We start from the raw sequence: 8091 nt of genomic DNA, 5'->3' as shown, positions 1-8091 counted from the left end.
AGGGCCGCGCTCCCGGGCCCGCCTTGCGGGGCGGGACGGCGGAGGCCGGCGGGGCGGGTCCTTCCCCGCGCTCCCTGGCTGGTCGGGGCGGTCTCCCCGGGGATGGGCGCACTGCTGCCGGCCCTGGCGCCTTCGGCAGCTCGGTGAGGCCGCTGAGGAGAGGCGGCGGGGCTGGGCTGGGCTTTGCTAAGGAGGGACCCGCCTGGGGGCCGCTCACAGCACGGCTGGGCGGACTTGTGTTCGGCTGCTCTGGAGCCTGGCTGCTTTTCCTGCCTTACTGACTGGTTAAGTGTTAAGGATAATTAAAAAAACAGTAATATGTTTGCACTTGAGGAGTCTAAACCTTTGTTTCTTCTTCTAGCTACCTTTATTTCCCCCTATAAAATGAAAACAATAAAAGATGCGTCGCAAAATACCGTAAGTAGTTATGTTATAATGAGGGTGTGTGGTTGTGGTGCTACCGTTAAAATTTGGGTATCAGTACTAGTTTTAAACTTAAGTAGTTAGTGGGCCCTTGGTACATCTTTAAGCTTTGCTTATGCTCCACATAATCAATGACATTTGTGTTAGCTCAGTAAGCAGGGGATCTGTCCTTCAGTCTGGGCTCTGATTCCTTGGGAAGTGTTTATAATTTAAGATTGGTGTGAGGCAGGAACTTGGAACTGATCGATTTGAAGCCCAGTGTGAGCAGTGATGCTATTCTACCGGAGTAACTCACTACTGCTTGCCACAACATTTGCATTCTGATGTTATCGTCAGTGCCTGTTCCTCAGCGTTTTGAGGCTGGCACATGAATGTTTGCAGATGAGCTTTGCCTTCAGCCTGTGGAGCTGCTTCTGCCTGTGGCCTGATAGTGATAGCATTTGCAGAGTTTCTTACAAGGCTCTAAAACTCTGGAGGGTGAAGTTTCCATTACACAAAGTGCAGCCTCATATCTGAGTTTTTATGTAGGGCGGTCAGTGCTTTAATCTTGTTTTGCATATTTATTAATATATATATGTGGTTCCTAGTGGTTTTAGGGTAAGTGTTATTTAAGGGTGAAATGGTAAGTGGACTGCAGCCTTTATATGTCTGGCTGAATTAACTGTGGATTAACTTTGCCTCTGTTGGAGGAAGAGTAGAAAATTAAGTAACAACACAATTATGTGGCATATGAGGGTGAGACAGTTGGCTTTTTCAGTATTCACACAGTTTATAGGACACATACTGAATTAATACATTGTTCCTTTAATACCTCAAACTCACTATACTCCCATCTTTGGATTTAACTTACTGCAGTACTCAGGAGAACCCAGTGTGAGACAGTGAAGTACAGGAGCTGCATATAGCACTGCTGGTCATAAAGGTCTGTCAGTAGAGCACACTGGACACACTTTGGTGTGTTTATGCTCTTAGGAAGTACTTAGGAAGTACCAGCCTCTAGATAAGATATAATTTTCCTGGCCAGCGTTAATTCTCCCACTAAACATGCAGGATTGCTGCTGATAAGCACCAAAAGGACAGTACGAAAGGCTGTTCATAAGAATTGTTGCAGAGAGCCTGATGACAGATTTTGTAATGTGTTTCTACTAACCAGTTGCAATCTGTGTTTCTTTGGAGCACAGCCTTCCAAAGCGCTGCACCCCTGTGTAGGCAGTAACTCCTTGCTTAGCCACAGTGGTTCTGTAGTTTACCAAACACGGAACAAGTACTTACTGAGGGCACAACAAGATTAGTAGGGATGTGTGGCAGGGGGATAGGCAGACCTGAGCTGAAAGTTTTATAACTGTCCCAAAATCTGAACTGTTTTTATTGTAGACTGTCTGTTGAGATCACAGGATATATCCAGGATAAAATGAATTCCAAATTCAGTGCTGAAATGGCAGAACTCTTCTGATGTGTCATCAGCAGTGCCCGAATACCCATGCATGCAGATGTACTGTATTAGCCTGAAAGGAGAATAACTCTGAATTTAAGATTATTCTTTCCGATCTGTCTCCCTCCAACTCCAAAAGATATATAGAAAAAGCTTACTAAGTATTTGTAACCAGTATAGAGACTAGACTAAGGCTTTTTGCTAATGAGTTACTTAGCAAGGGGAATGTTCCTCTTGAGTGTATTCAAATGGCATCTTCTACTAGTAATGGAGATCCCCATCAGAGAAATAAATAGTGATCTTGTGGTCACCCCAGGAGCAAGGAAGTCCCAGCTGCAGGTGCTTGGTGCAGGTGCTTGGTGGAGGCTCTTCTCAGATCAGCTCTAGCCCCTACAGGGAAACTAAAGCCCAGTGCAACAGGTTTCATCAGAGGGTTGGGTAAATGCAGAAGTTGTGGCAAAAGAACTGATGTTTTGCATGCTATGGTTGGTGAAACTGAGGATAGCTTGTTTTGAGTTTGAACAAGAAATTGAAATTAGTGAAGACATTAAAAGTGAGGCAGTAGTTGAAGACAGCGAAGAACAACAGTGATGAAATTATGAGGGGGATGTGAGGTGTAAAATCCAGAAGGCAATAGAAATAAAGCATAAGAGATGATGCTAACTTTAGGAAATCATTAGTGAAAAGTATGTATCTATACTGCATATTCAGTACAGATAAGTCATAAAAAAATTCTAATATATAGTGGTTCTGGGAGGGAGGGGAGAACTGTTTAGTATTCAAGGTCATTCTGGTTTTGGGTTAAATCTGTAAGTTAAGCTTACCGTTATTGTTAGGGCTAACACTAAAATAGGTTATCCAGCAGGTCTAAAAGGCTGAGATCTTAAATGACAGCGTTAAGAGAAGTGCAGAGTTCCCTGGGCTGTCTGTTCCCCGGCCGCAGCAGAGCTGTCACCCGTTGCAGCGTGCTGGTGTTCAGCAGCCACAAGTAGGTCACACAGCACAGATGCTCTTGCCACCAGGGAGATGTGGAGTCTGCGGTCCCCTTTGAGGCTATTCCCTGATTGTGCTCTCTCCCTTTCATGCAGTTAGGTTAGAGACAGTGCAATGAATTCTGCTGCTGCCAACCATTTGATCTTGTGGTCAGTGAGGCTGGAAACAAAGCAGAGCTGTACAAATACCAGGGTGAAAGTAATGATGGGGTGGTTAGAAGGGAGGCTGGGCAGCTGCTTTATGAAATAGGGCATCACTGTAGGAGGGGGTTTCATGTGCTAGATATGTCTACACCCAGACTGACAGGGGCCCTGCTTCCTGTGGAGCTGGAGCTCTAAGAACAAAAACAGGGATGACGTTATCAGTACACACAGGGTATTAATTAGTTCTTGTAGCATCATAGCACCCTCCATTCTTCATGTATTTATCCACAGACTGTCCCTGGGAGGTACAGTTGTGCTGATCTGAGTTAATATTATGTGTGCCACTTAAAATTTCTTCCTAAATAAAATGGCTGAGGTCACACATCCACTCCCCACCAGCACACTGCCATCTCCTCATTTATTTCCCCATCCCTGCCTCATCCTTCCTCTCTCATTAGCATCTCCAGTAGCTGCAGAGCACCAGCAGCTCACCAGAACAGTCTGGGTAAATACAGCATGACATCTGCCTGCCCTGTTACCTGAGCACTTTTATTTATGGCATCTCATTCCTTTTTACATTTTCATTAAGTACGTTTAAAAGTTTTTTTTTTAATGCTGTCACACGAAATTATAAGCAGCGTGCTGTCTTAGTCTGCAGTTAGGAAATTCATACTGCTAGAAGTGAGGCAAGTCACAGACCATGGTGACAGAGTAGCTGGAAAGATCAATTTCAGCTTTTTGCTACCAGGATACTCTAGTGTTGTATATATTTACAATTCTTTTCTATAAGCACCTGAAAATACTTAAGAGTGGATTTAGATCACTGCAATTTTAAGAGAAGCTTTATTATGATTTTTATGCATGTGTTGAATAAATTGTAAGTTGTCCAGTGCTTTACGCTAGGTGACAAGAAAAGGGTTCAGGAGAAGTGACCTGTTAGTCCTACTCTTCTGATCCTTGGATGCCCAAGACTAGCCATGTAACTGACATTTCCCTTTGTTGTTTGTTTTTTTTGGTTTTTTTTTAACACTTAATAGAGAACTACGAGTGTCGTGTACAGTGTCCAGTATAAGACCAGACGTGTGGTTACAGCTTCAGGCAGTAGAGGGAGCATGGGCACTTGTGTTGAAACCCACATAGGGTCACCCGCGACAGCCAAGAGAATAGAGTTTCTCCTAGAATTCCTCCTTTGTCTGCAAAAAAAGGAAAATTCTTTAAGCATACGTTTTCCTAGATGCGGAAACGCAGCTGTTGGCTACTAGCACTGTTGATGAAGTTGAAAGTGCAGGAGAGGGGAATGATCCTTTGTGCTTGCCGTGCTTTTCTCCTTGCAGCAGTCACCCTGTGGGCACTGGGCTGCTCGCACCTGCAGCCGGGGGCTGGCGTGGAGCGGTATCTTTACTCCTCCATGTCTGTGGAGGAGTGTCGTGTCACCATTAGTGACTGTGGCGGGGTTCTGTTTGCACTAACGCCTGCCTCTGGGGAGGGCACGGGCTCCCCCTTTTCACTGAGGAAGCTGAGAAAGCCATTGCGTGCACAACTTCTGTTGCCAAATGTAGATGTTGCCAAGAGCATCCTGCAGCAGCAGGTGCCTTGCTGGGACTCCCTTGCGTATGAGGAAGGATCTTGATGAACAAAGAACCTGATGGCTCTGTGAGCCTTCAGCCCTGAGCTGGTGCAAAACCGGAGGAGTGATTTAAGGGCTGTGTCAGCTAAGCTCTGATTAACAGTACCATGTGATAGTTTGAAATGGAGGTAGACAGTCTGGGTTCATCCATTCTTTTACCAGTGTGCCACTTAGTTTGGGTTTTCAGATGTAACACTTTGTCTCCGTGGCTTCCATTTCCCATTAGAAAGGGAATGTGGACTGACTTGATTGCTGTTGATTAGAAACTTCAAAAGAAATTTGCAATGAAGTTGATGCTAAGTAGATTTTTTTTTTTTAATAGTTACAGTATTGCTTGACTTTTGGTCAGACACAGTGCTGCCATGGTATAGAACAGTGCTGTCTAGTGCATCTGGCGTTTGTACTTTCTTGTGTTCGTTCCTTACGTCAGTGCTCTGGTAATATTCTCCACTGACTGCTCCTAATTGGTACTGCATGACACTGTGTAATCCTTTTCAGCTGTATCCAGTCTCTTAAATGCTGGGCAAAACTTGATCAGAGACCTTGTTTGGCTGAATGCAACAAAATAAATCTTAAATAACATTAATTTGCACTTATTTTCTGTATGTAAAAGGTGAAAATGCAATAGTGTAGTTGTTTATCAGGAGCCCAGGAATTACCAGGTTCTAACACTCTGGATTCCTTGAAGTCTGCAGAGCACGGATTTAGAAATATCAGAAGGAAGAGCTGCAGTATGCCAAACCAAGAAGTTCCTAAAACATGGAGGAATTTAGCAAAAGATTAAGGTAAGGTTTGAGTCTGGCTTGACTGTAGAGTGCTCATGATAGAGGAAGTGACAAAATAAAAGTGTGGTTGTTATCCTCAGACCTGTCTGTGTATGGGTGAGTTTTACTACAAATGTTTGGTGTGGTTTTGCCTCAATATGCAATGAAAAATAGGACTTGGGCTCTTAAAATTTGTTCTAGTGGCTGCATATCAATTTTGGAGTTAAATGATGACTTGGTGTATTATGTTAAGTCTAGAGCGTAATACCAAAATATGCACTCAGACTTTGATTGTCCCAAGAGAAAATGGCTTGTGAACCTTTTCTTCGTCTGGCAGAACAGCAAAGGAAACAGTCCTGCATTACTGGGTGAAGGTGTGTTCTGTTTTATGGGGCTAAAGGCTAGCGAAACTCAGGTGTTGCACTGGCTGGCACCGTACAGTTAGAATTGGCCGCAGGCCAGCATGGTGCCAGGTCGGCCCTAGAGCTCCAGACAGCATCTTTCAAATGAGATGTGCCAGGACAGTCCTGTGGAGGTAAACCTTTGGATGTTAACCCTGCAATCCAGGCTCCCTTCCACCTGGGCTAACTCCCTAAATTTCAGGCTGCCTCCCTGAATTTACCTTGCCTTAATTAGGTTCAGTATATCCTCTGATTAAAGACATTTTGTTTTTGTTTCTAGTGCTACAGTGTTGAAGTTATCACAGAAGCCTGAGAAATGGGGGTGAGGAGTGAAAAAGTTTCTCTTTCCTGTGTTGGTCATCTGGGTTTTGCCCCTTGGGAGTGAACAGATCCCATCAGTGTGCCTTACCAAGTAAGTGAGACTCACCTGCAGGTTTGAACACAGTCAGGCTGGAGGATCACCTGGTGTTTAGTGACTTCCTTGAAAGTACCTGATTTCCCTGCAGCTGGGTTGCTCTTTTTCTACTGACCCATTGAAAGGTGGTGGTCCTCTGAAACACAAATGCAACAGGAAAGGGCAGTAAGTTCCAGTGTCGAGAGTTCCAGTGTCAAGAGAGCTCCATTTAAGCAGCAGAGTAATTTGTCACTTCATTGATACTGCATTTAAGCACTACGCAGGAACAGGACATTTTAAATAAAATGAGGCAGTTGGCCTACCTTGTGTAGTATCCAGTAAATCTTGCTTTAATGGTGACTCAAAGTAACAGAGTTAATCTAATCAGTTAAAGTTAAACATTAGCCTATATATCCCTTCTTTTGTAGGTGTTGGGTTTTTTTACCTGCATTTCCTCAAAGCAGCTTTAACTGTAGCAGGAAGGGAAAATCCTAGCATCGGTCTCCTTTGTTTCATGCATCCAAAGCATCTACGAGCACTTCGGCTGCACAGAAGCTGTGCTTAATCAACCTCCTTGGTTGTTCATATAGCTTTCACACTGCAAGTCACAGGATAAAAAGTTTCTGTCAAAGCTGGCTTGGAGAAGCCTGAAATCACTCCTTACATATGGATTGTTTATTATATTTTTGTTTGGTAAATTGACAGGCTGTCTTTAGGATATATCCAGGTACTTGAAGATATGCTTATTCATTTGCAGATTTGGTGTCAGATTTTTGTAAAATGCTTTTGGGCTCCCTCTGGATAAGTGTAAAACCACTATAATCATTACTAGTCTTACAGAGGCCAGACAAATGCTACGGTACAGCATACCTAGCATAAACATTTGTGATGGGAGGATTTTGCTCACCTTTTATTTATATGTTTTTCTTAATAGTTCAATTTATAGTAAAGCTTTTAAAGAGCTTTGAATTTTAAAAAAGTCTGTTTTGAATTGGCTTCTGGTTAGAGCACTTAAACTATTTCTTTATTCTGAGAGTTTTTAAAGTGGGTTTGGCTTGGGGTTTTCTTTGGTAATCTCTGTTGTAAATATTAGTGGCTAAGTTTTGTTGAGGGGGAAATTGGGGTGCATGCATTGGTAAGGGTGAAACTGTCAGTAACTGAAGAGCAGAGAAGTGTCCTGGCTCTGAAGGCTGAGGTTTCTGATACCAGCCCAGAATTTGCCTGTCTGAACTTCAGTTTCCAGTGGGCTTTGTGCATTTCCATGCTGGAGGCAGCTGGATGCATGTGAGTGGGATTTTCAAAATAAGCTAACTAATGAGAAATGAATGTAGTCCTAGTCCTATGGCAGGAAAAACTCCCACGGATTTGAGTAAAACCAGGATTTAATTTAGGGGTGGTCTTTAGGGGGTTTTGTTGTTTTTAAAATTTCTTTCTACATCAGTAATCTTAGGTGATGCTTGCACTGATAGAGAATTATTTCTTCTTTCCCTCATGCCCTATACCATAAAAAGCAACTTAAATATTAATTTATTTTTTATTTAATCCCACCACATGCCATTATTAATCCATATTAATCCAGCACCCAGGAAAGCTTTGCAGATAAAATGTTGACATTATTAAATGAATGTTGGCTGCTGCATCCCAGGGTGCATTTTTCTGCCTCTCCTGATGTGTGGGGTTTTTTATTGTCTTGTTTTTTTTCCTTTCTTTCATTCTGACTGCCCTGTTATGACTTGTTTCTCACTTGCTCAGCCCTGCAGGGGAGATATTCTGAGAGCTAATATTCATTAGATGGTAATTAAAACAATGAAGGATGCATGTTAATGTAAAATGCTACATTTCTGTTGTAATTTTCAAGAAATAAATCTTCCCCTGTATGTCTCCTTTTTTAGAAATCTGTCAGAAAGTAGTAGG

This window comes from Strix uralensis, chromosome 20, assembly GCF_047716275.1.
Source record: "Strix uralensis isolate ZFMK-TIS-50842 chromosome 20, bStrUra1, whole genome shotgun sequence".
NCBI lineage: Eukaryota > Metazoa > Chordata > Aves > Strigiformes > Strigidae > Strix > Strix uralensis.
This window is presented reverse-complemented; position numbering follows the sequence as displayed.